We start from the raw sequence: 25,858 nt of genomic DNA, 5'->3' as shown, positions 1-25,858 counted from the left end.
AATATATATTACACACATGCATGTTTTATATAGCGTTGTATTAGATTTTCGTTCTTAAACTATTTTGAAATGCTTTTGCATTAAAGTGCATTCTTTTAAATTCTATGTATGTCTTCTTCACACTGGTCCCTTGCACTTCCATTGTGGTGTAAAGCACCTCCAAAAAAACAAAAACAATGCAGCTATATTGCGTTTTTGCAGTGGCCATTATCACCACCTTTTCCCCCAGCCAATATATTGGTGCATCCCTAGTATACACAGAAATAAAGTCCCCAAAAAAAGAAGGACAGAAGCTCTTTAAAGGTTTGTTTTTTCTTTTCTAAATAGGTTCCTTTATGCTAGTGCATTGTTGGTTCACTTACCTTTTCCTTTGAATTTTTTTTTTTTTTCTTGGTCTGAATTTCTCACTTCCTTTTCCCCCCTCAGTAAGCTTGCCCCCCCATCATCCGAGCTGTTCTGGCTGGGGGTTAGTCAGCCAGAACAGCTCGGATGATGGGGGGGCAAGCTTACTGAGGGGGGAAAAGGAAGTGAGAAATTCAGACAAAGAAAAAAAACATTTAGAAGGGAAATGGAAAGAAAAGGGTACCGTATTTTCCGGCGTACAAGATGACTTTTTGCATCTAAAATCATGCCCCAAAAGTCGGGGGGTCATCTTATACGCCGGGTACCTGTCTTTCAGACGGTGGCCATCCATTATTCAAAAGCTGTGCCTCCCCCTTTTGACTGTTCCGTGATAGGCGGAACACTAATTTTCCCAGCAGAGCCTCTGTTCAGTGTTCCGCCTATCTCAGATGCCTTCTCATCCTCGGACGAGAGGACATCCGTGATAGGCGGAACACTGAACAGAGGCTCTGCTGGGAAAATTAGTGTTCCGCCTATCACGGAACAGCCTGAGGAGGCGGCGCAGCTTTTGAATAATGGATGGCCGCCGCCTTACATAGTCTGCAAACAGGAGAAGGTAGGGAGATCGTCGAGGCAGGGAATGGAATGGCACAGCAAGGCATGTATAGATGGCACAGTGAGGGGGTCGTCTTATACAGCGATTATATCCCAAAACCAACATTTTAGCTGGAAAATTAGGGGGTCGTCTTATCCCCCGGCAAATACGGTAAGTGAACCAACAATGGACTAGCTTAAAGGAACCTATACAGAAAAATAAAATAACACAATTTTACAACCCCTTTAAGCACTTTGAGAAACGCTGAATTAAAATAACTCAATTTGATCTCCACTCCATAGACCCTCAAATAGGTTTTGCCGTTTGTCCTCCATAAAGGATTACACACACACACCTTCATCAGCCCAACCACAAGGTTTCCAACAATATTTCAGAACGAGCCTATACATTTATCACACTCACTCCTGAAGTTTTGCAGAAACCCACTACAGTCCATTTAACATTGTTTCCTATGGGTTATGTCCACATCTGTGCATTTTAGGCAAACGACCAGGGACTTTTTTCTGGTTGTTGGTTCCATAGACTTAAACGGATCAAAAATGTGTATTTAAAAATGCAAAATGCACCTGGAATATGCAAACTGCATGGGTGTGAACCAGGCCTTACGTGGGTGTGTCCCCACCAAAAAAGAAAGGATCCTGATGAAATAGCAGAGGTCTGCCTAAAAAAAGAAAAATATATTAAAATCCAGCAGCTACAAATACAGCAGCTGCTGACTTTTAATAAATGGACACTTACCTGTCCAGGGTGCCCGTGATGTCGGCAGCCGAATCCGAGCAATTGCTCGGCTCTCCCCGCCGCCATCCTCGGTGAGGGAATCGGGAAGTGAAGCGTTGCGGCTTCATTTCCCGATTCCCTACTGTGCATGCGCATTCTCACTGGTCCCCGCTCTCTTCTGGGACCTGTGTGTTTCCCAAAAGACAGCGGGGGGAAGGGAGTGACGTAGACCCCCGCAGATTCTGCGGGGGTCTATGCCCAGAAGTGGGTGCAAATACAGGCATCTGCACCCCCCTCCCCCTGAAAAGGTAGGGAGATGCGACACCAGAGGGGGGGTGTTCCGAAAAGCAGAGGTTCCATTTTTGTGTGGACCTTTGCTTTAAGATGACCATACACTAAATCTGATTCTACAATCTCCATTAGAGCTACCATTAACCAGTAAAAGGGCCCACCTGTTTTGATATATATTGATTGGTTTGTCCCCGTACTGCATATACATTATAGTCAGCTTAAGGGTCTGTTATTCTGGACAGCAAACAGATTTGCATAGATCTGCAAAAGAATTACCACAGCAGAGGAGGCAGATTTTCATCAAAGACAAAGCCGATGTCTGCTCAAAAAAAAAAAAAAAAAATATTAAAAGCCAGCAGCTACAAATACTGCAGCTGCTGACTTTTAATACTAGGACACTTACCTGTCCTGGAGTCCAGCGCCGTCCGCAGCAGAGGACGCTCTGCTGCCCCCCCCCCCCCATCCTCTGTGAGGGAACCAGAAAGTGAAGCGCTCCGGCTTCACTGCCTGGTTCCCTACGGCGCATGCGCGAGTCACTGACTGGTTCCCGCTGTGTTCTGGGAGCCAAGTGTTTCCCAGAAAACAAGGGGGGGGGGGGGGCATCTGACATCCTGCCCGCAGACACTGTGCCCGGAGACAGGCATCTGCACCCCCTCCCCCTGAAAGGTGTCAAATGACACCGGAGGAGCAGGAATTCCACTTTAGGGTGGAGCTTCGCTTTAAGGCCCCATTCACACGGGGTGGATCAGTAATGATCCGTGTGCTCCGATTGCTCCGTAGATCCCCGCTGAGACGGCGGACCCCGCACATTGTGCAGGGACCACCCGGTCTTTTCTCCGCTCTCCCCTATGGGGGAATCGGATGAACACAGACCGTATAAGGTTTTCTTCCGTCTGCAAAATCGGATGTTTGCTGAGGCGGATGTTTATCCACTGACACCACAATTTTAGATTTCCTAACATTCAGTTTTTAATAACAACCCCTAGAGAACTTAAAAATGGGGCAATTACAAAAATAAAACCCCACACACCCCTCAGACGCAACTTCCTTGAGCCTTTACTGGGCTTCACCACCTCTACCTGACACACCAATGTGTCTCAGGTATGCTCCATTTACCCTAATGCAGTTTTATTGCCAATATTTTTGAAGGGCCTGTTCAACATGGTGCGTTTGAATGTCCCACCCCCCCAAAACACATACAATAAAAAGCTATGTTTTCCCAATGAGACTAGTTCACATCACTGCAATGCAGTTTGCTGGGGGAAATAAAAACACACACAACAATGCTACACATATACAAAACACATGCAAACCCATAAAAAAAACAAAAAAACACACCACATTTAAAAATAAATGCATGTAAATGCAATTAAAATCAGCACAAGGAAAATGCAGGACTGTGGTGTGAATGGGCCCCAAAAGGGTATTATTGCAAAGGTAAGTTTTAATATGGGTGGGGGAATCAAAAAATAAAAATGCAAGGCAATCAGGCCATTCCAAGGACCATATATAGGAGAGAAAAAGAAAAAAAAATGTCATGAGTATTGCTGCACTTAATTTAATAAAAAAAATTACAAGCATGATAGTGTTTGGTACAAGAGTTGTGGGCTGGTTGTTAACACCCTTCTCCAGGTACAATTTTTTTTCTTATTTCTTTTTTTCATTATTATTTAAGCAATTTTCATCAAGTAAGCAGAATAAAAGAAAAAACGAAATAATGCTCAGTATTCTGAGGTTTATGTAGATTATGGAAATGATTATACAATGTGCCTTAGTGTTGTCACTAGTTACACCCAAGCACTATTGTAATGCAAACTCTTTCATTGCTTTGTTGCCATGATGCAGCCCTAAATAACAGGACAGCAACATTCCTTACAAACACTACAAAACAGACATGGGTGGACAAATTCAATTACACTGCAGGAACCAGTCTGACCAGTTCTGGCAGCTGCAAGTCTCATTTTAGGGACACTTCCAGAAATAAAGAGTTGGCCTCCCTTATGGATCATACAAAAAGTGTCCGGTACAGACACAAACATCTTTCATTTGTCACAAATTATATGGATTGTCACTTCCAAAACTAAAAGTGAGCATGGCAGTAGATGTGGATCAAAAGTGGTTAAAGTGGAGGTTCACCCAAAAACTCAATTTTTAACATTAGATTGATGCTCATTTTGTGAAGGGGAATCGGGTGTTTTTTTTAAAAATCGAAGCCGTACTTACCGTTTTAGAGAGCGATCTTCTCCGCCGCTTCCGGGTATGAGCTGCGGGACTGGGCGTTCCTATTTGATTGACAGGCTTCCTTCTGACGGTCGCATACAGCGCGTCACGATTTTCCGAAAGTAGCCGAACGTCGGTGCGCAGGCGGCGTATAGAGCCGCACCGACGTTCGGCTTCTTTCGGCTACTAGTGACGCCATGTATGCGACCAATCAAATAGGAACGCCCAGTCCCGAAGACCATACCCGGAAGCGGCGGAGAAGATCTAGCTCTAAAACGGTAAGTACTGCTTCGATTTAAAAAAACACCCGATCCCCCTAGACAAAATGAGCCTCAATCTAATGTTAAAAATTCTTTCGGGTGAACTCCCGCTTTAATTGAACCTCTTGACACAAACGATCAGCAAATATGAGCAATTTGCAAATCAAAGTTGGGATTTTTTTTTTTTTTTTAATGTTTGCTGGCCACCTTGTTTCGGTTATTTGTCCAGCCCTGTCAAACCTAAAGATATTAATAGACACTACTTAACATTCTTAATAATCCTATAAAAATACATAAACTATCATACCAGGAGAACTGCTCTCCGAGATTTCAAAGTTGATTTCAGTTTCAAATGCCACGGAAGAAGACAGAGCACTTGGCACTTCCTCCATTGCAGGTGATGCTTTTTTTTTGCTCCCACACTGCAATTCTGAAAATAAATATGCAGGTTTGTAAGAGCAGCAGTAGCCAAACCTTACAGAGCAAGCGTCAAGCCAGCAGCTGCAGAAGTGAGTGCAGAGTGTGTCTGACTGTAAACAGAGGGATGAAGAGGGCTTGGGCTTTATATTGAATATTAAGGGCCTGGACTTTATATTTAATGGGTCCTTTCAATCCACCTCCAGATTGAGAGATAGCAAGGAACTACATCCAGGAAAAAAAAAAACCTGACCCCAGGCAATCCTCGCTTCATCCACCAAGCAAGGTCTGTCAATCAGGGCAGATTAGACCTCTACCCCAAACTACCTATGCAAAACCTTGCAGCTGTAGTTAAACCTTTCCAATTAAAAGGTTAAAGAGGAACTAAACTTCCTCTGCAGACATGTACCTAAAAAGTAAGCCTATAATAAGGCTTTCCTATAAGTAGTGTAAATATCAAATTTAGGAGGCATTTACATTATATGCAGCCAGTGACATCACTGGCGCATGCGCTCTGAAGGAACAGCAAACGGGTGCCTTTCCTTCTGAGCCCTGTGCCGTGAGCAGCAGCTCCCGCGCATGCAGTGACGTCATCACGGTTCTGGCCAATCACAGTGCCAAAGCCTGTGAACCTGGAAGAAACTGCGGGAAAATGTCAGCCATCTCAGCAGTGTACGGGCGCCTCTGAGCTTCGTTCTAAGGTATTTCATAATGAGCTAGTATGCAATGCATACTAGCTCATTATGCCTTTGTTGTGCAGGTTCTTTTTTTCCCAAGTGTTAACAACCTCTTTAAAGGGTCACCTTTAAAAAAAAAAAAGGTAAAGAATTCTGCATTTTTTTTTTATTTATTGGGAGCCTGCAAAGCATTGCACCCATAAATCAGCAGATAGTGGGTGCTATGCAGGGCTCTTGCAGACTGTGTATAAGCTGTCTATTCATACCTGGTAGGAGCAGTTACATACTGACAAACTTTCAATGAACTTTCATTGAGAACGACAACCGGACAGCCTTTGTAGTTTCCCCATTTACAGAATACTGTGAATGAGTGATGCGGTTGGGTGGAGTATCTGCCCCTCTTAAAAGTGATCTGTACACGGATCGCTTTTCAGAGGTTTTTGACAGTCGGGGAGGTGGCGATATATGTTGCCTTCTTACCCCGTGTTAACCTCACAATACAAAACTACCTCAATTACAAATGTCTGAATTGCATGCAGTTGCAGCTAAGGCCCCAACCCCTTGAAGGAGAATTATGTTTTTTTTTGCAGATTTATACTTACCTCAGAGGATGCAGCATGGGTCCAATGCTGCATCTGTCCCCCGGCACCTCCACGCTGAGGTTTTCACAGCTCTGTGAGAAGAGAGCTGTCGACTGTTAGTCACAGCTCTCTTCTCCCTACTAGTTCATTGGCCCTCTGGGCTGTGGAGGGGGTGGAGCAGACGTCTCAGGCTATCAGCGGCTCGCTGAGAGTCTGAGACGGGCGTTCGTCCAGGCACCTGGAGGATCCAGACTTCCATTGTTGGGATGACAAGGTGCCTGGACTGAAATCTGTGACTAATTGCACTCCTGTGATTTATAGGAGAGGCACAGCCAAACAAGCTTTGACTGGACTTTTCCTTTAAATATGTCCCGCTAGATTGGCACTATTGCAGTATAGGATATAATTCCTGCCACAGCCATGTGTATAACCCTAGACACTGACTTTGCACCTAAAGGAGGAGCAGTAACAATGCAGCTATAGAGCATGGTTTTAGTGCACCCCAATCACAAGTGTAAAACCCTAAAAGCCATACAAAAAAAAAAAAAAAAAAAAAAAAAAAAAAAATCAGGGTTGTTTGGAAACATTGGGTCCGCTTAAGCCCCCATTCACATCGGTGCGGCCTTGAAATAGCGGCACTTTGGCTTGATTTCAAAGGTGCGGCACTGATTTTATTGTGGCTTGCGACTTAATTTAACAGAAGTTGCAATAAATGGAGTAAAATAGTAGTGCAGGAACCTTTTTCATAATTGCCGTGATATGAACGGTTCCATTGCTGGCAATGGGATGCGACTTGGAATTTGGAACCGTCAAACTGCTCCAGAGAGAACAGGGGGCTAAGAGACCACACAACACTGTACTGTAATGTATGCGCTTGTTTTGCGTTCCGTTCAGCAGTCAAAATGAATGGGCTGAAATGCATAGGAATGCATGCAGAAATGGAACAGGCTCGATTTTAATGCCGAGGCCACTGTTGTCCTTTTGGAACACAAAGTGAAGGGAAATCTCCACAACAGGACACGTCACAAAAAACTGTAGGGGGTTAACCCTTCACTGCTGTCACATGGCCTGCCCATCCTCAGGAAGCATGACTTCTAGAGCTGCTGGAAAAATGGACAGTATGACACATGAAAGCCGAAACATGGTTTGGCTAAGATTTTTTTTCCAATTATATTGTAATCACTCAAATTTTTGTGAGGGTGGCTGAGAGAGAGGGTTAGTTAAGAAAAAAAAAAAAAAACCCCAGACACCATTTACCGAGTAGAAGGTTTCATGATGGCAGCAATACGAAAAAACAAACGCCACACAAACAGCCAGGCCTCTGTGACTTTTTTTGAAAGGACATCAATTTTGGTTAGGTTTAATTTGTGGCTTAATAAGTGTAACTTGTATTCAAAAGATTTATTTTGGTAGGGATGATGCTTTATGCGTGACCAAAAATGTTAAGATCACAATAGAGATACAGTCAAACACAAATGCACTTCTCCTGTGCCTCTGCATAAAATAAAAGCGAAGCCAGCAAACTAAGCACATACTAAAAATAAATGCATACAAAATGTTACCTGTACTGCTCTGCTATCCTTGGTCCATCCTTTGAGTGGAAATAAGCGAGTCCTGGAGAATTGCAGATGTTACTCAAAGCTGAAACTTGAATAAGAGTGTCTTTGGAAACTCGTGCTTTCATTCAAATTCGGGAAACGACAACGCCCCCTTCTGGGAGTGGTCCTACAAGGAGCAAACAAAAGAAATACACTTGAAAAGGAATGTACAGTATTGATTAACCAGTTCAGGTCCAGAACAATTATTTTTTGTCATATACATATAAAAATCTTAATTTTTGGCAATAAAATTACTTAAGCCCCCTGAACATTATATAATTTTCTGAAAGCAGAGGCCATGCAGAACAAAAGGGTGATATGTGCAACAAAAAATTGCAACTATTTGCATAAGTGTTTATTAAACGCAAATTTTCCAGAAAAAAAATATATATATAAATAAAATGTAAACAACATTTTAGTGCAAGATCACAGAATACCCATTTTTGGTTAATCTATAAAAAGGTGAGGATTCAACGAGTAAAGCGATACAAAACATTCCATGTCTTAAAATTGCGTCTCCCTGCGATAGCGCCAAAAACTATGCTGCCCCAAAATCACCATAGGTGATGCTTTAAGCCAGGGATCCTCAAACTACGGCCCTCCAGCTGTTGTAGAACTACACATCCCATGAGGCAATGTAAAACTCTGACATTCACAGACATGACTAGGCATGATGGGAATTGTAGTTCCTGAACAACTGGAGGGCCATAGTTTGAAGACCACTGCTTTAAGCCTTTACAGCTCATCAGTTTAGAGTTGGCTAGTAGCTCTTCTGCTAAAATTAATTTCATTCTGGACGTGTGCGGTGATAATTCACACGTGTAGCGCAACCGCAGTTTACATACGTGTGCGCACCCTAGGCTTGCGATTGCGCAACAAGGGGTTAATTGGGAAGGGGACAGGTACTTTTTTTATGGAGATATTAGGGGTCTAAAAGAACCCAATGTCCCCCCTGCCTTTCACACCATCTAACCAATCATAGATCGACTTCATTAGATGTGTCCTGTGGCTGTGCTGGCCAGAAAAGGGTGCACTTAAAACCAGAAGTGACATCACTTCCATTGTTTAAAATGCGAGATGGAGGCATGGCCTCGGTTTGACATCGCCCCCCGTATGCCTTGGGACAGCCCAGGAACAAGGGGGGGTCTTGTGCTGCCAAATGTAGCTATGAAGCCAATGCATGACTTTCACTTTGAAGCCAGTTGAACAAACCACGCACAGGCCGATGGCCGCTTCTGCAACCATCAGCTTGTGAATAAAGGTTCGCTCTTAGAGATGAACTGGTTAAATTATGCAAGTCATTATGGGCAGGATCAAGAAATGCATTTGTTAGCCATTTTTATTAGTCGAGTAAAGAAGTGAAATTTTGCATACAACTCTTCCACTTGCCAATAGTAGAGACAGTAGACCACAGGCTCAGTTTGTAAAGTTATAAACAATCGCACCAACACTATAAAGTCTAGGGACAGCTTGAGCAGGAAGAAAATCCTGCACATGTATAGGGCAAACATGGCAGCAACCATGTATATTTTAGGCCTCAAACAGAAGATAAGGGCCAAAGGAGGGGCCAAGTGTCAGGGTAAACCTGCAGCAAGGACCACAGGGGGTGTGCAATCAGCTGCAACCAGGAAGCCTGTACAAATCTACAGCCTCCATATAGGATCTCACTGTACTGCGCATGGAGTGGTTTTATTCTTTGTAGGACAGATGTGCAGCCCGAGACATGAATTGTCTGCATCCAGAGTCCGCTCTTCTGCCCCGAATCATACCGAGTGGTAGAATGTGAACAGTCGCAGAGCCAGTCATCGATCAGTATAAGCTCCTTGGCCACACTGATACTTGCTGCACCATAGCCCAAGAATTGTAAACCGCACGTAGCCGATAAATTAGCGCGTTACTGGGCATTGTGGTGCGTTGCAGCACAGGTGCATTGGGGTGTTATTCCACAACGCAATAGTGCATATGCAGTAATGAGATTAAAAAACAGTGCATTAAATAACTTGTTTAAATTTTAACATAGGTTGCTTTTCAAATTTGTTTGCAAATGGAGTGCACTTGAGTAGCTTTCGGGCCAGTTGACACCATCACAGGTATGTGCGGTGCATACATGTGCGATTTACACGTGATCCGGGTGCAGTGCAATTTTAGCCTATTCATTTAAATGAGTTGAAATCACATCAATCACAACAAAAGTAGTGCATTTAATACTTTTACAAAATGCAGAGCAACCAGATCACATGGTATGTCTGTACCATGCAAACAGGTGCAGGCAAATGCATCAACACCCGCTGCAGATCACAAGGGCAGTGCATTTTGAAAACGGTGTGGGAGACGCATAAGGAACGTGGGATTCTAGCGCTGAGTTCTGGTGTGAACTGGTCCTTACAGTATGAACACCTCACAAAATGACAGCCGTATTGTACGAAAATGGCAGCTTATACAGAGATTGCCGCTCCAGGCAGGTCTTGTTGGGTGCAAATCTTCTTCTCAGGAACTGAGGGTGCTAACAATGCACATGGCAATTAAAAACAAAAGATGATCAGGACAGCCGCACTCCAATCCAACGCAACTTTAATGTAAAAACTGGAAACAGGCACTTCAAGTCACAGCAACGGAACCTAGGACAGCTGACGCGTTTCACACTAACTTTAGTGTTTACTCATAGCTACAGCAAAAAGCGGACCTGAATCATCTTTTACAACATATCTACACCATTGATACAGCACACAGCTCTAGAAGAGACACACACTATACAAAACTAACTGCTCTATTGGATAACAATGCCTGATGGGTGAAGCTCACTGCATAATAAAAGCTGATCTTTTTTTCTGTCTCCAAATAACATGTGAATGGGAGCAACTCTGCACACCTGGCAGAGGTATTGTGACATAATGAAGAGTAAATATTTTCCCATTAATGCCTGTAGGGCAGTGTTTTTCAACTTTAAGGCTTCATTTCCATGGACGTTTTTACAGCCACTTTTTTACAGCTTAAAAACGCCTGTCCATGTTTTTTTTTTTTGAGCTGGAGCTCAAAAACGCAACGGTAGCGTTTTTGCGCTTTTAACGTCTGGCGTTTTTACAGCTCTAAGGCTGGAGCTTCAGAACGCACTGGTCCTGTTTTTTTTTGCAGCTTAGAAACGGCTCAGCCATCTACAGCTCAAAAACGTCATGGTGGGCATGAGGCCATAGACTAACATGGAGAGCCGTTTTTAAGCTGCAAAAAAAGCTCAGAAAAGTGGCTGTAAAAACGTCCATGGAAATGAAGCCTAATCCTCAAGGTGCCCCAACAGGTCATGTTTTCAGCATTTCACTTGGACGAAATAGCTGTGGTAATTACTAAGGCAGTGAAACCGATCAAATCACCTGTGCAAAATAATGGAAAGCCTGAAAACACGACCTGTTGGGGCACCTTGAGGACTGGAGTTGAGAAACACTGCTGTAGGGGTTCTAATAGAACGGCCATGTTCACTCCTCTTTAAAGCTTTTGCTGCATAAAACAAATGGCTAACAGAAAAGACATTACACACACACTACTCCTGTGACCACACCGCCCATCTCTTCAGTAGTGAGAGGATTAAGGTGCTGCAGAATCAACACCACAATGACCAAGTATAAGGAAGAGAGACGTTTTGTGGTTAGTGTCCATGTCTCCCATCAGTCTCCGTCATCCCAGACTTTACTACATTAGGCCTACTAAATATTTTCCCCACTGATATCCACTGCTCCATAGGGGAGACTGGGGGGTCCGATATGGTCCACCTTAGAGCTGCACGATTAATCGCGGAGAGAATCGCGATCTCGATTCTCCCCATGGGATGACAGGCGATTCTTATTCTCCCCGCCGGTTCCACGTAACCAGCGTGGAACGCAAACGGCGGATAAAGGAACGGACGTCAGTTTTCAGATGCAGCGTGATGATGCCTGGGCGGTACCACCACGCTTCTCGGCCGGCGGGAAAATGTTTCGAAACGGCGGAGGAGGAGCGGGGCACCGCACACTACATGAACCTTCCCGGGACTCTAGTGACACCACCTTCACCAGACCGGCCAGTCCGTCCATCAATAGTGAGGGCAGAGAGGAACTGGAGGGGGCACAGAGGGAGGAATGGGAGAGGAGGAGCCGGCTACAGCTCTGTCTTCAGCAGGTGTCACCCGTCACTACAGTCTCCAAAACACAGTGAGTTTCCTTGCGTTAAGCAGTGTATACAATGTATGTACATAATATATCATGAACACCAGCGACCACAGTGAGTTAACTACCCCAGCCAGGCCCAGACCTTGCAGTCATTCTATGAAAGGGGGGCATGTGAGCCTGTGATCCGAGGAGTGGACTTAAAATACCGGCAACCACTGTCCCTTATTATGAATATTACCCACTGTCCCTTATTATGAATATTACCCAGAGTCTGGGATAGCTGACTGTGGTAATATTGATAATATGGGTAGCTGACTGTGGTAATATTGATAATATGGGTAGCTGACTGTGGTAATATTGATAATATGGGTAGCTGACTCAGACTGTGGTAATAATAACATTCATAATAAGGGACAGTGGTTGGCGGTAATTTAAGTCCACTCCTCAGCTCACAGGCTCACATGCCCCCCTTTCATAGCCTGTCTGACTGTCAGGCTATTAAAGGGGGGCACGTGAGGAGTGGACTTAAAAGACCAGCAACCACTGTCAGTGTCCCCCTTATAATATATTATGAATATTACCACACAGTCTGAGTCAGCTACCCATATTATCAATATAACCACAGTCAGCTACCCCAGACCTTGCAGATGACACTGCAGTCAGGCTATTAAAGGGGGGCATGTGATGTGAGCCTATGAGGAGTGTGGACTTAAAATACCGGCAACCACTGTCCCTTATAATATAATGAATATTACCACAGTAAAAAAAAAAAAATTGAGAATCGTGATTCTCATTTTTCCCAGAATCGTGCAGCCCTAGTCCACCTGAAAAACTGACAGGCAGACCTGATCGGATACAGCCCCTGTGAAAGGGCCCTAAATGTGGCAAAAAAAAAAAAAAATCACATCATTCAGCAACATTGAAGAGCGCATGTACAGACACTGCATATAAATAATATGCAATTTCAACATCAAACAAAATAATTTACCTTTCAGACTATAAGCTCTCATGAGTAGGGCCTTTCTAAAGATGGCCATACATGGTTAAGTTTTTATTGAGCCAGTGAACTGAATGAAAAAAAAAAACTGAACAGATTGCCCCATCCACACAACCCCCTGTTAGAAAACACAGATCAATGATGCTATGCGACAGGGAGGCTGAATAGAAGTCAATCAGTAGATCAACTTATGTTCAACTGCATGGGCCACACATGCACCAAAATTCATTAAAGTCCCTGCATCCATCTATGGCCAGCGTAATTCTGTTAGGATCGATTCACATCTATGCATGTTGCTTTTTAGCGCTTCTGCAGTGCTTCTTGTGTTTTTTTTTACGCTTTATTTTTTTTTCTTGTGGGAAAAAATTGTTGTTGGGCAGAATTAAAAACATAAATCGTGGTAAAATCGCACTGCATGCTTTTCGAACAAAAAAGCAGTTTCACATTTAAAAAAGCCCCTGGCCCTTTCCAAAAACGCAGGGGCATAAAAATGCATTAATGTAAACATAGCTCATAGGAACTAAAAATAAATAAAAGAAAGAACTGCATTTCTGCAAAAAGCATGAAAACACACATTGGTGTGAATGGAGCCTTAAACTATCTAAGATTGCACATGCAAACGTTGTAAAGTGCTGCACAATCTGATGGCACTACATAACTCCAGTAATATATATTGCAGTTCATCAGTCCCTAAAAGTGGTGGCTGCATTCAGGAATTAGGACACCGACTGAAAATATACAAGGCTGGGTGGAAAACACAAGAGGACGATTTATAAATAATTGACAAAGCCATTTGCCCAGTAAACGTGCATGCACATTCATGCTGTCTAAATGTGGTAGAAAATTAGATACAGTATAGCCTGTGCTTTCCAAATACAAATAACCACACTTGGCTCCTTCTAGTGGACAAAGGCCTCATGCACACTGCAGCTCCAAGCTACAGGCGTTAAACCCCAAACCATGTTTTTATTTTTTCCTGCTGGTAAACACATACATGCCTATAGTGTGCATGGACACACAGGGGGAGATTTAATAAAATAGGAGCGTGCAAAATCTGGTGCAGCTCTAAATAGAAACCAATCAGCTTCCATGTTTTATTGTCAAGGCCTTTATTGGACAAATTGAAGTTAGAAGCATAGGCTCCCATTTTAGTAAATCTCCCCCCACAGGCCAACATGGAGTGGAGTTAACAGGCAGGGAAAAGAAAAAGATCAAACACACGTAAGAGCAGCTTATATGAGCTGTAGTGTGCATGATGCCTTAGAGAGCTGTTGGGCCTATACCAGAGAACTATATAGCCACCATAGCAGTGGAATCTCTCAACACAAACATCCCTTACAATTATGGTTTTAGGTGTGAAGGCCTGTGAAGCCTTTAGAAACTGGATCTACCTGCAGAACCCATAACTCAAAATTCATCCTAACGCACCACTCCTTTACTTCTGGCTAGGACCCCCTCGGGCAGAAAATGGGTGTGGCAATAGGATGAGAATTCTACAACACAGTATGCAAACCTTTTATGGCAGGGTTTGACAAATTTGCATGGAATCTAGGAGCCAGATAAAAAAGTTAGGAGCCAGAAAACGCGCCCCGTCCCGCCAAGCAGGCGCGCAGAAGCAAACGCATACGTGAGTAGCGCCCGCATATGTATTCAAACCACACATATGAGGTATCGCCGCGATTGGTAGAGCGTAATAATTCTAGCCCTAGACCTTCTCCAACTCAAAACATGCAACCTGTAGAATTTTTTAAACGTCGCCTATGGAGATTTTAAAGGGTAAAAGTTTGTCGCCATTTTGAAGCGCGACATGTTGGGTATCAATTTACTCGACGTAACATCATCTTTCACAATATATTGGGCCAACTTTACTGTTGTCTGTTGTGTATTTTTTCCCCCAAAAAAGTGCGCTTGTAAGACCGCTGCGCAAATAGTGTCACAGAAAGTATTGCACTACCGCCATTTTATTCTCTAGGGTGTTAGAATAAAAAATATATATAATGTTTGGGGGTTCCAATTAGAGGGTAAGAGATGGCAGTGAAAAACACATTAGAACTGCCGTTTTACTTGTAATGCCAACGGCCACCACAAGATGGCACCAGATCACAAAAGGAAGCTTAGGCCTGCAGAGGGCCGCGGCCTCAATTACCGACGGGCGCAGGGGAGGAGGGGGTGCACGGAGACACAGGATCCTGTCTCCGTGCAACCCCCACCGCGCCGGTAGGTAATTGAGGCCGCGGCTTTCTGCAGACCTAAGCTTCCCCGGGCACCAGGTCACAATTTGTCGCAATTGCGACCGGGCGCCCGGATTTTGTCGAGCCCTGTTTTATGGCAAAATTGGAAGAATACTGGTCTAGGTGTGAATTACTTACTTATTACTACCACATTAACATCATCATGATTATCTGACTGCAAGCAAATAGGACCTTTGCAATTTCCCCATTACTACATTGCCAAATCTCACAAAAAAAAAAAATCTAAATCAGTTTCTTGGACACCCTACAATATCAGAGTGAACAGTCTACAAATCTCCAAACACCTAATGAACATGAGCTTTCACCCCAGTCAAAAAAAAATAAATTAAAAATCTAGTCTGGTCACAAGATACAACTGGATCCCTTCCCTCACCGCAAACCAAGACAACCACCTTAGAGCATTCCTAAAACAAGGCTACAAGACGGCAACTGCCTACATTCAAAGTAAAAAAAAAAAAAAAAAAAAAAAAAATCTATATTGCCAAAGACGAACATCCAAGTTACAGACCCAGAGCCTAGGTTCACACATATGCAAACTCAGATATTGCATGCGATTCGCATCACAGGTGCAAATCACATGCAATGTCTGTGCAATGCGAGTTAAGCCATATAGTTGTATGGCTGTACTCGCATTAGAGTCACAGAAAAAAAGCACAGGTACTCCCCCCTCGCACTGAAATCGGATCACAATGGTCTGAGGGTGTCATGAACAATGTATTGACACCCATAGTGGTTTGCAGAGAGCAGTGTGAACTGCCTGCAGGAGAGATGAAATGCGGGAACCAGCGCATCGCACAAGTGTGAACCTAGGCTGAAGGAAAACACTTATGATCATTCACATTCCCAATTCACAGCTGCACATTCCACACAGATTATAACAAAAGAACTGCAGCCCCTCAGTCACAGAGAACATAGACTGTGAGAAACTTCCTGAGCCCACTTTACAAACATACTGACAGTCAGACCATTTATTGTGAGAAGCTCGCTGGACACATGGGGGGTTGACCAACGAAAACTGGAGAGAGCAAAATCTGGAGAAGCTCTGCGCAGAAACCAATCAGCTTCCACTTTACTTGTCAAAGCCTAAAGGTCCTTTCACACGGGTGATCCACCCAGTGGACTTTGCTTAGCAGGGATTGATCCACTTATCCCCGCTGAGCAGACGGATGCTGAGACACACCTGTCAGAGCCCCGCTCTCCTCTATGGGGAGATCAGATGATAATGGACCGCTTGTCTATTTTCATCCCATGGATGGAAAATAGGATCTCCACCCATCTGGCTTTCAGACAGGATCGAATAGCGATGGGTGTCGGTGGACAAGTCACTGCCAACATCCGTAGCATCCGATGAAAAACTGACAGGCAGACCTGATCACACAGCCTGTGTGAAAAAGGCCTAATTGAACAGGCTGAAGTTGAAAGCTGATTGACTACCATGCACAGCTGAACCAGCACTCCCCATGTACGCAGAAAATGTGATATACCTGTACATACTGTAAATATCACTAACAGAGTACCAGATATATAATACAAGGAAGGCACCTTCTCCTGCAAATCCTCTAATCTGGCATTTTCAATCTTATGCAAAATACCCTACAGGTCAGCAAGATTAGACTAACCAGAACAAAACGGATGTTCCTGTCCAGGCATGCTTCTGTATGAGAGGCGACAACTGAACTTGTAGCGCAAAGTAAAATTTGTCTTTCGTAAATAACCCTCTATGTAAAAATGTATTATAAATAGAAATAGAAAGATGACAAATTTCTCCGTTTTTCCAAAAATTGTGACAAAAAAAAAAATACAAATTAACTTGCCCTGCCTCCTAACTAGATACCTCAGACTGTCTACTTTCCAAAAAAATGTAATTTGTACTGTCCTGGCGTTTTCAGGCCACAAAGAAATGATAGGCTGTCAAGTACATCAGGACTGATCAATGTTCAGAGATCCATCTATACCACACTCACACAATAGTTTGTGGAATCCAACAGTCTAAATATTATACACAGATTGGGGTTTTTTCACCCAAAAAAAAGGAGAAGAATATAGTTTGGCCTAAATACATGAAAAAAAGATTTGCTAATTTTTATAACAGAAAGAAACCCCCCCCCAAAAAAAAAAAAAAAAAAAAAAATGTACGGTCTTTCGTTTATCTAGTACAAATAAAACATAAAAACACAAGACCCAGAGTGGTGAACCACTAAAAGAAAGCTGTATTTGTGTAAAAAAATCATAACAATGTCATATGGGTAAAGTGTTGCATGACTGTGCAATTGTCCAAGTGTGACAGCGCTGAAAATTGGCCTGGGCTGGAAGGAGGTGAAAGTGCCCAGAACTGAAACGGTTACACTTGTTAGGCAATTTACCACTCCAGAAGGGCCAAATCTCTAGCACAGCTACAGTACCCCCCTCCTTCTTGCAATGTCATAGCCTGCTCCTCTTGTGGGACTGTCGTGTGCTGGCCCAGCTCCTCTACCCCCTCCATACATAACCTTATATGTAGCTACAGGGAGAGGAGCAATAGGGAATTCTACAGCATGACACTTGATTGACAGCCCAGAGTCTGCCGACATCACATCCAAGATGGTGGTACCCCACAGAGCCTAATGTGCATAAAATACAGTCAAAATTGACATATAATCTTAGGGGAAGATTGTTGCTGAAATTAAATGGTGACAGGGTTTCTCTTTGTTAATATAATATTCTTTAATGACCTTAGTCTGGGCATATGTGCACTTTAAATGTAGGCAATTGTCACATTTCTGGCTATACCAGCAAGGTTTGCTTCACACTAGCCTGCACAGCAGAATGGAGCACTTTACTGTGCTAGAGCCGGCTGCAGTAGGAAGCATTGCAATGCAAGTTTTGGCGCATCACAATGCTTACTTATTGTTTGCTTTAATTAAAGCATCACATTTAATTAAAGAATGTTGTTTACTCAGCTTTGCCACCAATACCTACAGGCAAGCTTATAATAAGGCTTACCTGTACGTACTGTGAATATCTTCTAAACTTGTACAGTTTAGGAGACATTCAGGAGTGCATGTAGCTGGTGACAGCACCGGGACATGCCTGCTGAAGGCCCAGCATACAGTGCCAGACCATCAGAGCCTGTGCCGTAAAAGTCAGCTCCCGCCCTCATGTACCTGGAGGCTGAAAAACCCGAAGGAAGGCCGGGTGAAGATGGAAGCCCCGTCAGCGCACAGCTGGTTGGCTTCTTTTTAAGGCAAGTCGTTCATTATGACATGGTCTTGCAGGGGATTTTTTCTTTAACCACTTAAGCCCTGGGACCATTTCGCTGACCAAAGACCAGAGCATTTTTTTGTGATTCGGCACTGCGCCGCTTTAACTGACAATTGCGCGAATGTGCGACATGCCTCCCAAACAAAATTGACCTCCTTTATTTCCCACAAATAGAGCTTTTTAGTGGTATTTGATCACCTCTGCGGTTTTAAATGTTTGCGCTATAAACAAAAATAGAGCGACAATTTTGAAAAAAATTCAATATTTTTAAATTGTTGCTAAAATAAAAATCCCCCAAAAATCGATAATAAAAAAACAAAAATGTTTCCACAGTTTAGGCCGATACGTATTCTTCTACACGGTGGGAATTTCATTGGCCAGAATTTATTCTGCCCATTGAAATTAACGCTAAAGCGCTAAACGTGCCTACTGTGTACAAGCATCTTTTCTGCTCAAACTCTGCTGCTCCTGGACTCGCTGGCAGAGGGTTTTTTCCTGCCCCTAAACACTCTTAAAAGCCTGTGTGTTCATGGACACAAACTAACATACAGGGGAGTTTAGAGGCAGGCAGGCAAGAAGAAAAAAAAAAAAAAAGCAAGACACCACTAGAAGCAGCTGTAAAAACCATCCAGTGTGCATGAGGCCTACAAGAGAAGTGGAAGATATTCCTCCAATTCCCAACATGATTAGGGGATACAAAACAAATATGTATATACACTGAAATACTGTGCAAAAATTAAGAAAAAATCTGTAAAGTGACAAGGCTTTAAAAAATAATTAAAATTAGATATTTTTTCTTTAATTAACCTACAAAGTTTTCTGTGTGCATACGTGTGGCGGTATGCAGAAAAACACAGCTCGGTGGACATGTGAAGAAGCTCTATGGCTGCATTCACACTACAGCATTTTGAATCATGGGCAGATTTGCTGCAGATCTGCCAGTGCCAAGGGATGAACGACAAAACACGGGATTCACATTCGAGATGCCATTCCTTTTGAATGACAACTCAAATTGCGGTGCGGATCTGCTGCACGATAAAACATGGCAACCCGCATGGCGGGACGCTTATCGGCCAAGAGTAGCCCCCAAACCATTTTTAGGCAACATGTGTCCCACGAGGCGGGTTACCAGGGCTGTGGAGTCGGAGTCGAGTAGTCGGAGTCGGGGGAAATTTTGGGTACCTGGAGTCGGAGTCGGCAAACAATGCACCGACTCCTACTAAATTTAGATTGGAATAAAAAAAAAAGCAAGTTTAAATGTCCCAATTCACAAAAAGTTATAATTAATGACTTCTCTACTGTAAGAATAAAGACCAATGCATGCAGTGCCTCACGTAACCGCAAAACGAACACGTTAAGTGACCGTGAAGAAGCATGCTTTTCATGCGCTTCACTATATGGCACGCAACGCACAATTAGGAGCTGCAATACTTATACTTTCCATAGTGTTGTGTTCTGCTTTTACAGGGAACGCATGTTAGAGAACCAGTAAGTGTCCAAATAAAAAAATTCCAACAGTTTTATAAAGCACTAAAAGAAGTTGAAAAGTATGATCGCTCATCAAAACTTACTGTTGAAGAAGCCATCCTTGTTTATCCAGAGATCGTTAGTGATGTGGCCAGAATAGTTACTGCAATGCCACCCACCCAAGTCAGTGTCGAAAGATTATTTTCAGCCCTAAAAATAATAAAGCCCTGGTTCACACTGGGTACGATTTGGAACGATTTGAGATGCGATTTGACATGTCAAATCGCATCTCAAATCGGCGGCAATGGCACTGTCCTAATCAGTGCGACGCCGCATCTGCGATTTCAAAAAGTAGTTCCTGTACTACTTTTTGCGATTCCGCGATTTACATTAAATTTTGGCCGGAATCGCGGCAAAATCGCAGCCGCGATATCGGGCTATAATTGCTTATTTCACTGCGATTTTGAATTCGCAGCAGTGTGAACCTAGGCACAGTCTGACTTAAGAGCCTCTATGAAAGAGAATCTGGCAGAGGCAATTCTCTTCCTTAGAACTCTACATTGAATTGATTTGCATTTGCTAACCCTATAACTACATTTCAAGATTAATATAAACCATTTCTAGGTTTTACAGATTTTGTTTTTGGTTCATTATAGATAAGCTTTGTTTTTGTTTTAAAACAACCAAATAATGTGGTTTGTATTTTTGAACTGGTAAAGATCCTGTTCCTGATGTTTATGCCTGCTGCTACTATCCAGCCACTTGATTGTTTTCATTGTGTTTGTCTTTTGCTTAAACTGTGCAATACAGTAGACTGTTGGCTTCCCAGCCAGTAGTCCTGTGGTAGGTTGCGTTTCTTTCCCTCAAGGAATGTATAAAATACATTCGCATATTAATACAGAGGAGTCGGAGTCGGAAGTACATAAAACTGAGGAGTCGGAACATTTATCTACCGACTCCACAGCCCTGCGGGTTACCGCACGTTTTATCAAATGAATGGCATCTCGAATGAGTCCTGCGTTTTGTCATTCACACCTCAGCGCTGTTAAATCGTGAGCAGATCTGCGGCACATCTGCACGCGATTCAAAACGCTGCTGTGTGAATGCAGCCTAAGGGTTTTACAATCATGCGGTCCAGTACATGATTAAACATTGATAGTAAACAGGTGCTATGATTAACAAAATAATCATTAGGTCAAACAGAATCAGCCGTGTAGGAGGAATGAAACTGGGCGGGGAAAGGTTCTGCTCTATTGTCACCAAACACAGGTCAGTATAGGAAATATTACACAATGGTAAGACTGAGCACAGCAACAAGATATGGTGATCTTATTGCATCAACAAGGTCTCTCACAGGCAGACATTTTAAAGGAAGTCAGGCGTTTCTGCACACACAGTACAGGAGCGTTTCTGCACACACAGTACAGGAGCTACTACTACCACCGTGCATTACATCATACCCACCGGCCACACTCAGGCTACATTCACACTGGTGATTTAGGTTGTAAAACTGCAGCAGCAGAAATCTTCTGATATACCCTCCATCCTAAACACACACACACACACCTGTCCCAACAAGCTGCTCCACAACAGGGATGAGCTCCGGTGTGTTCAGATCCTAGTCCGAACTACAAGGGGAGAGTGTGTGTGTGTGTGTGTGTGTGTGTGTATATGTATGTATACACACACACACACACACACACACACACACACACACGTGCTACTGCAGGGTGAGGAATGCCTCAACCGCCTTCCATGGGCTCTGTCCAGTGACAGTTTCCAGGCAGATCGCTCAGGTGGGTTTGGAATAGGATCTGAACATTAAGAAAGATGTGACCACAAATATTTGACAACTTTTGGGTGCTTGAGGCCAGTAAGAGTCAATATTTGGGTCAGGGATTGGGGGGAGGGGGATTTTGGGGGGGACTTTTCGCGGCACTGATACAAACAATCTGGTAAAAGGTATCGATATTTATTTAACAAAGAAAATACATATATAATACAGATGAAATTTTAAGAACAATCCCCACATCATACATCAGAAAGTGATTAACAGACTGTGTTTTAGTGGAATCGATGACCTCGACCGGTTTCGCGGTTTTACCGCTTCTTCAGGAGGAGATTATGTTCTAAAAGGTATATATAAACAGTTGAAATAAACAAGCAGAACATACAAAATATATATACATTATGTATAATTCAAAACAGCGCATTATACAGTAGAGCAAAGCCCTCACCCAGGCTGGTCATATGGTCGGACGTGAAACCTGGCAAAAGCCTTCTGTGGCGCGTGGAGGGGGATATTTTTATTTAGACGGGCTCTATTAGGATAAGGAATAGAATGAATAATATATATATAACAAGGATGGCCAATTAGTTATTGAGGTATGGATCACCAGGGGGTGAGGAAGGTGTGTGAATGACCAAACAGGATGAAAAGAACAAGGAAGGGAGGGAGGGGAAGAATTGGAAAGGGGGGGAAAAAAAAAAAAAAAAAAAGGGGGAAGGAGGGAAGAAGAGAAAGGAATGGGAGAAAGGGAAAGGGGGGGAAAAGGAAAGAAAATAGGGGAAGAGGGGGAGGAAAACAAGAGGAGGAGCGGAAAAAGAGTTATTGGAGCGGGGCAAGGGGGGAGGGAAAAGTGGGGGGGGAGGGGGGGGGGGGGGGGGGGGGAAAGGGGAAGAGGGGAAGAAAAAGAGAGGGTTTTTGGTTGGTGGAAGGGAGAAATGAAAAGGAGGGGAAAAAGGAGGGAGGCCATGGGGGGGGGGGGGGGGGGGGGGGGGTTGATGGTGAAGAGGTAGCGGGATATAGGTGAGAAGAAAAAAGTAAAAAATAAACCTGAAGTGAAAAAAAGTGAGAAAAAGGGGGGGGAAGGTGAAGGAAAAAAGGGGGGGCAAAAGTATTGGTGAAGTATAAAGGGTGAAAAAGATGAGAAAGGTGAAGAAAAAAAGGGGGAGGACTGGTGAAGAAAAAGAGGGGGGATTGACTGTGATGGGGGATTGGGAAAATTAAAACGGGAAAGGAGATTTTAAAGGGCAATGGAAGAAAAAGGGGGGAAAAAAATTTGAAGATGCCAGTGAGAAGCACCAGCAAATATACATCCAAGGTGCAGTATTGCATAATAGATGATAAAGAATAAAATTCAGAGAAGAAGTGATTGATCAATCACTTCTTCTCTGAATTTTATTCTTTATCATCTATTATGCAATACTGCACCTTGGATGTATATTTGCTGGTGCTTCTCACTGGCATCTTCAAATTTTTTTCCCCCCTTTTTCTTCCATTGCCCTTTAAAATCTCCTTTCCCGTTTTAATTTTCCCAATCCCCCATCACAGTCAATCCCCCCTCTTTTTCTTCACCAGTCCTCCCCCTTTTCTCCCCCCCTTTTTTTCTTCACCTTTCTCATCTTTTTCACCCTTTATACTTCACCAATACTTTTGCCCCCCCTTTTTTCCTTCACCTCCCCCCCCCTTTTTCTCACTTCAGGTTTATTTTTTACTTTTTTCTTCTCACCTATATCCCGCTACCTCTTCACCATCAACCCCCCCCCATGGCCTCCCTCCTTTTTCCCCTCCTTTTCATTTCTCCCTTCCACCAACCAAAAACCCTCTCTTTTTCTTCCCCTTTCCCCCCCCCCCCTCCCCCCCACTTTTCCCTCCCCCCTTGCCCCGCTCCAATAACTCTTTTTCCGCTCCTCCTCTTGTTTTCCTCCCCCTCTTCCCCTATTTTCTTTCCTTTTCCCCCCCTTTCCCTTTCTCCCATTCCTTTCTCTTCTTCCCTCCTTCCCCCTTTTTTTTTCCCCCCCCCCCCCTTTCCAATTCTTCCCCTCCCTCCCTTCCTTGTTCTTTTCATCCTGTTTGGTCATTCACACACCTTCCTCACCCCCTGGTGATCCATACCTCAATAACTAATTGGCCATCCTTGTTATATATATATTATTCATTCTATTCCTTATCCTAATAGAGCCCGTCTAAATAAAAATATCCCCCTCCACGCGCCACAGAAGGCTTTTGCCAGGTTTCACGTCCGACCATATGACCAGCCTGGGTGAGTGCTTTGCTCTACTGTATAATGCGCTGTTTTGAATTATACATAATGTATATATATTTTGTATGTTCTGCTTGTTTATTTCAACTGTTTATATATACCTTTTAGAACATAATCTCCTCCTGAAGAAGCGGTAAAACCGCGAAACCGGTCGAGGTCATCGATTCCACTAAAACACAGTCTGTTAATCACTTTCTGATGTATGATGTGGGGATTGTTCTTAAAATTTCATCTGTATTATATATGTATTTTCTTTGTTAAATAAATATCGATACCTTTTACCAGATTGTTTGTATCAGTGCCGCGAAAAGTCCCCCCCAAAATCCCCCTCCCCCCAATCCCTGACCCAAATATTGACTCTTACTGGCCTCAAGCACCCAAAAGTTGTCAAATATTTGTGGTCACATCTTTCTTTATATTCAATGGGATGTAGGCACAATTTTCATCTATTATACCCCCATTCTAAGAGAGGCGACACTCTCCCCTTTTCTCAGGATCTGAACATTCCCGAGTTCATCACTAATCATCAACCATAGGAGGGATGAGAAGGGGACGCAGTAGTGCCCACATTATTGTAATGGGTCCCCCCCAGTAATGGTGAGACATTCTTTGGGACTTAAAGCGTGTTTCCGGGCATAATTTATCTTGCAAAAAAAAAAAATGAGTCGCATTAAATAGTCCCTAAAACATATTAATAGCTCCCCAATCACTCCAAAAATCATTGCAAACTTTTGCCTTATATCCTCCAGCTCATGTTGTGGCCGTATCCATCATATGTGTGGGCATGTGAAGCTCAGTTCCTGGTTTTCAGGGAGAGATGCATGCTGGGCGATTTTTAGGCATAGTAATGCCCAGAGACTCCTGGAAAATGAGTGTCATCATTTCCCAGGATGCAATGGGGTCTTAGGACAGGAAGTTGAACCACCTAGAACCAGGAACTAGGCAAATTACGAAATCTACCTAGTAACAGCTAGATAGAAGGCGAGTAAAAAATGTTTGTTTATTTTTTACATTAAAGGCAAGCTGTTAATAGTTCATTGGATAGAAAAAGGTCCTGGACTGCTTAAAACTATGTCTTTATTATACAAATAAAATCCAAAAAACAACCAAAGCGATGCAGTCAAAATGAAGTGAACAAAAAGGAAAAAGGTGGCTGACATGTTTCACATCATGTGATGCTTACTCGTAGCATTTTACAGAGCTGGCAGGATCATTCAGAAGAGTACATGCTGGGATCACACACACGGGTCAAGGTATGCTGGAACCCAACCCCACAGCCAAATTTCTGGCCTGGGGAACTGAACACTGGGAAACGCATACCATGAAAACCAGAACATGCAAACCCCATGCAGACAATTTATTAAAAACCCCTATCTAAACTCAAAAACAAAGAATGGAATAGATTGCAGCCAACCAGTCCTTAGGCCAAGGTTTGACAAATTTGCTTGGAATCTAGGAGCCAGATAAAAAAGTTAGGAGCCAGAAAACGCGCGCCGTCCCGACGAGCTTGCGCACAGAAGTGAACACATACGTGAGCAGCGCCCGCATATGTAAACGGTGTTCAAACCACACATGTGAGATATCGCCGCGATTGGTAGAGCGAGAGCAATAATTCTAGCCCTAGACCTCCTCGGCAACTCAAAACATGCAACCTGTAGATTTTTTTAAACGTCGCCTATGAAGATTTTAAAGGGTAAAAGTTTGTTGGCATGACATGTTGGGTATGAATTTACTCGGCGTAACATTATCTTTCATAATATTTTTAAAAAATAGGGATAACTTTACTGTTGCCTTATTAATTAAAAAAAGTGTAATTTTTCCCCAAAAAAAGTGCGCTTGTAAGACCGCTGCGCAAATACGGTGTGACAGAAAGTATTGCAACGATCGCCATTTTATTCTCTAGGGTGTTAGAATAAAAAAAAAATATATATATATATATATATATATATATATATATATATATATATATATATATATATAAATAAATAAATAAATAATGTT

At 43.1% G+C, this 25,858-nt stretch overlaps 1 long non-coding RNA gene across 1 annotated transcript in view; it reads right to left on the bottom strand.

Moving 5' to 3' along the window:
- Window positions 1–25,858, bottom strand: part of LOC120919322 — a 35,756-nt gene that overhangs the window by 3,059 nt on the left and 6,839 nt on the right. Inside the window, exon 2 of the long non-coding RNA XR_005744552.1 lies at window positions 7,684–7,846. This is a non-coding gene — a long non-coding RNA (uncharacterized LOC120919322). The remainder of the gene's footprint in view (window positions 1–7,683; window positions 7,847–25,858) is intronic.

This window comes from Rana temporaria, chromosome 12 (genome assembly GCF_905171775.1).
Source record: "Rana temporaria chromosome 12, aRanTem1.1, whole genome shotgun sequence".
NCBI lineage: Eukaryota > Metazoa > Chordata > Amphibia > Anura > Ranidae > Rana > Rana temporaria.
Note: the sequence above shows the minus strand (reverse complement) of the source record. Positions and strands in the feature narration are given on the sequence as shown.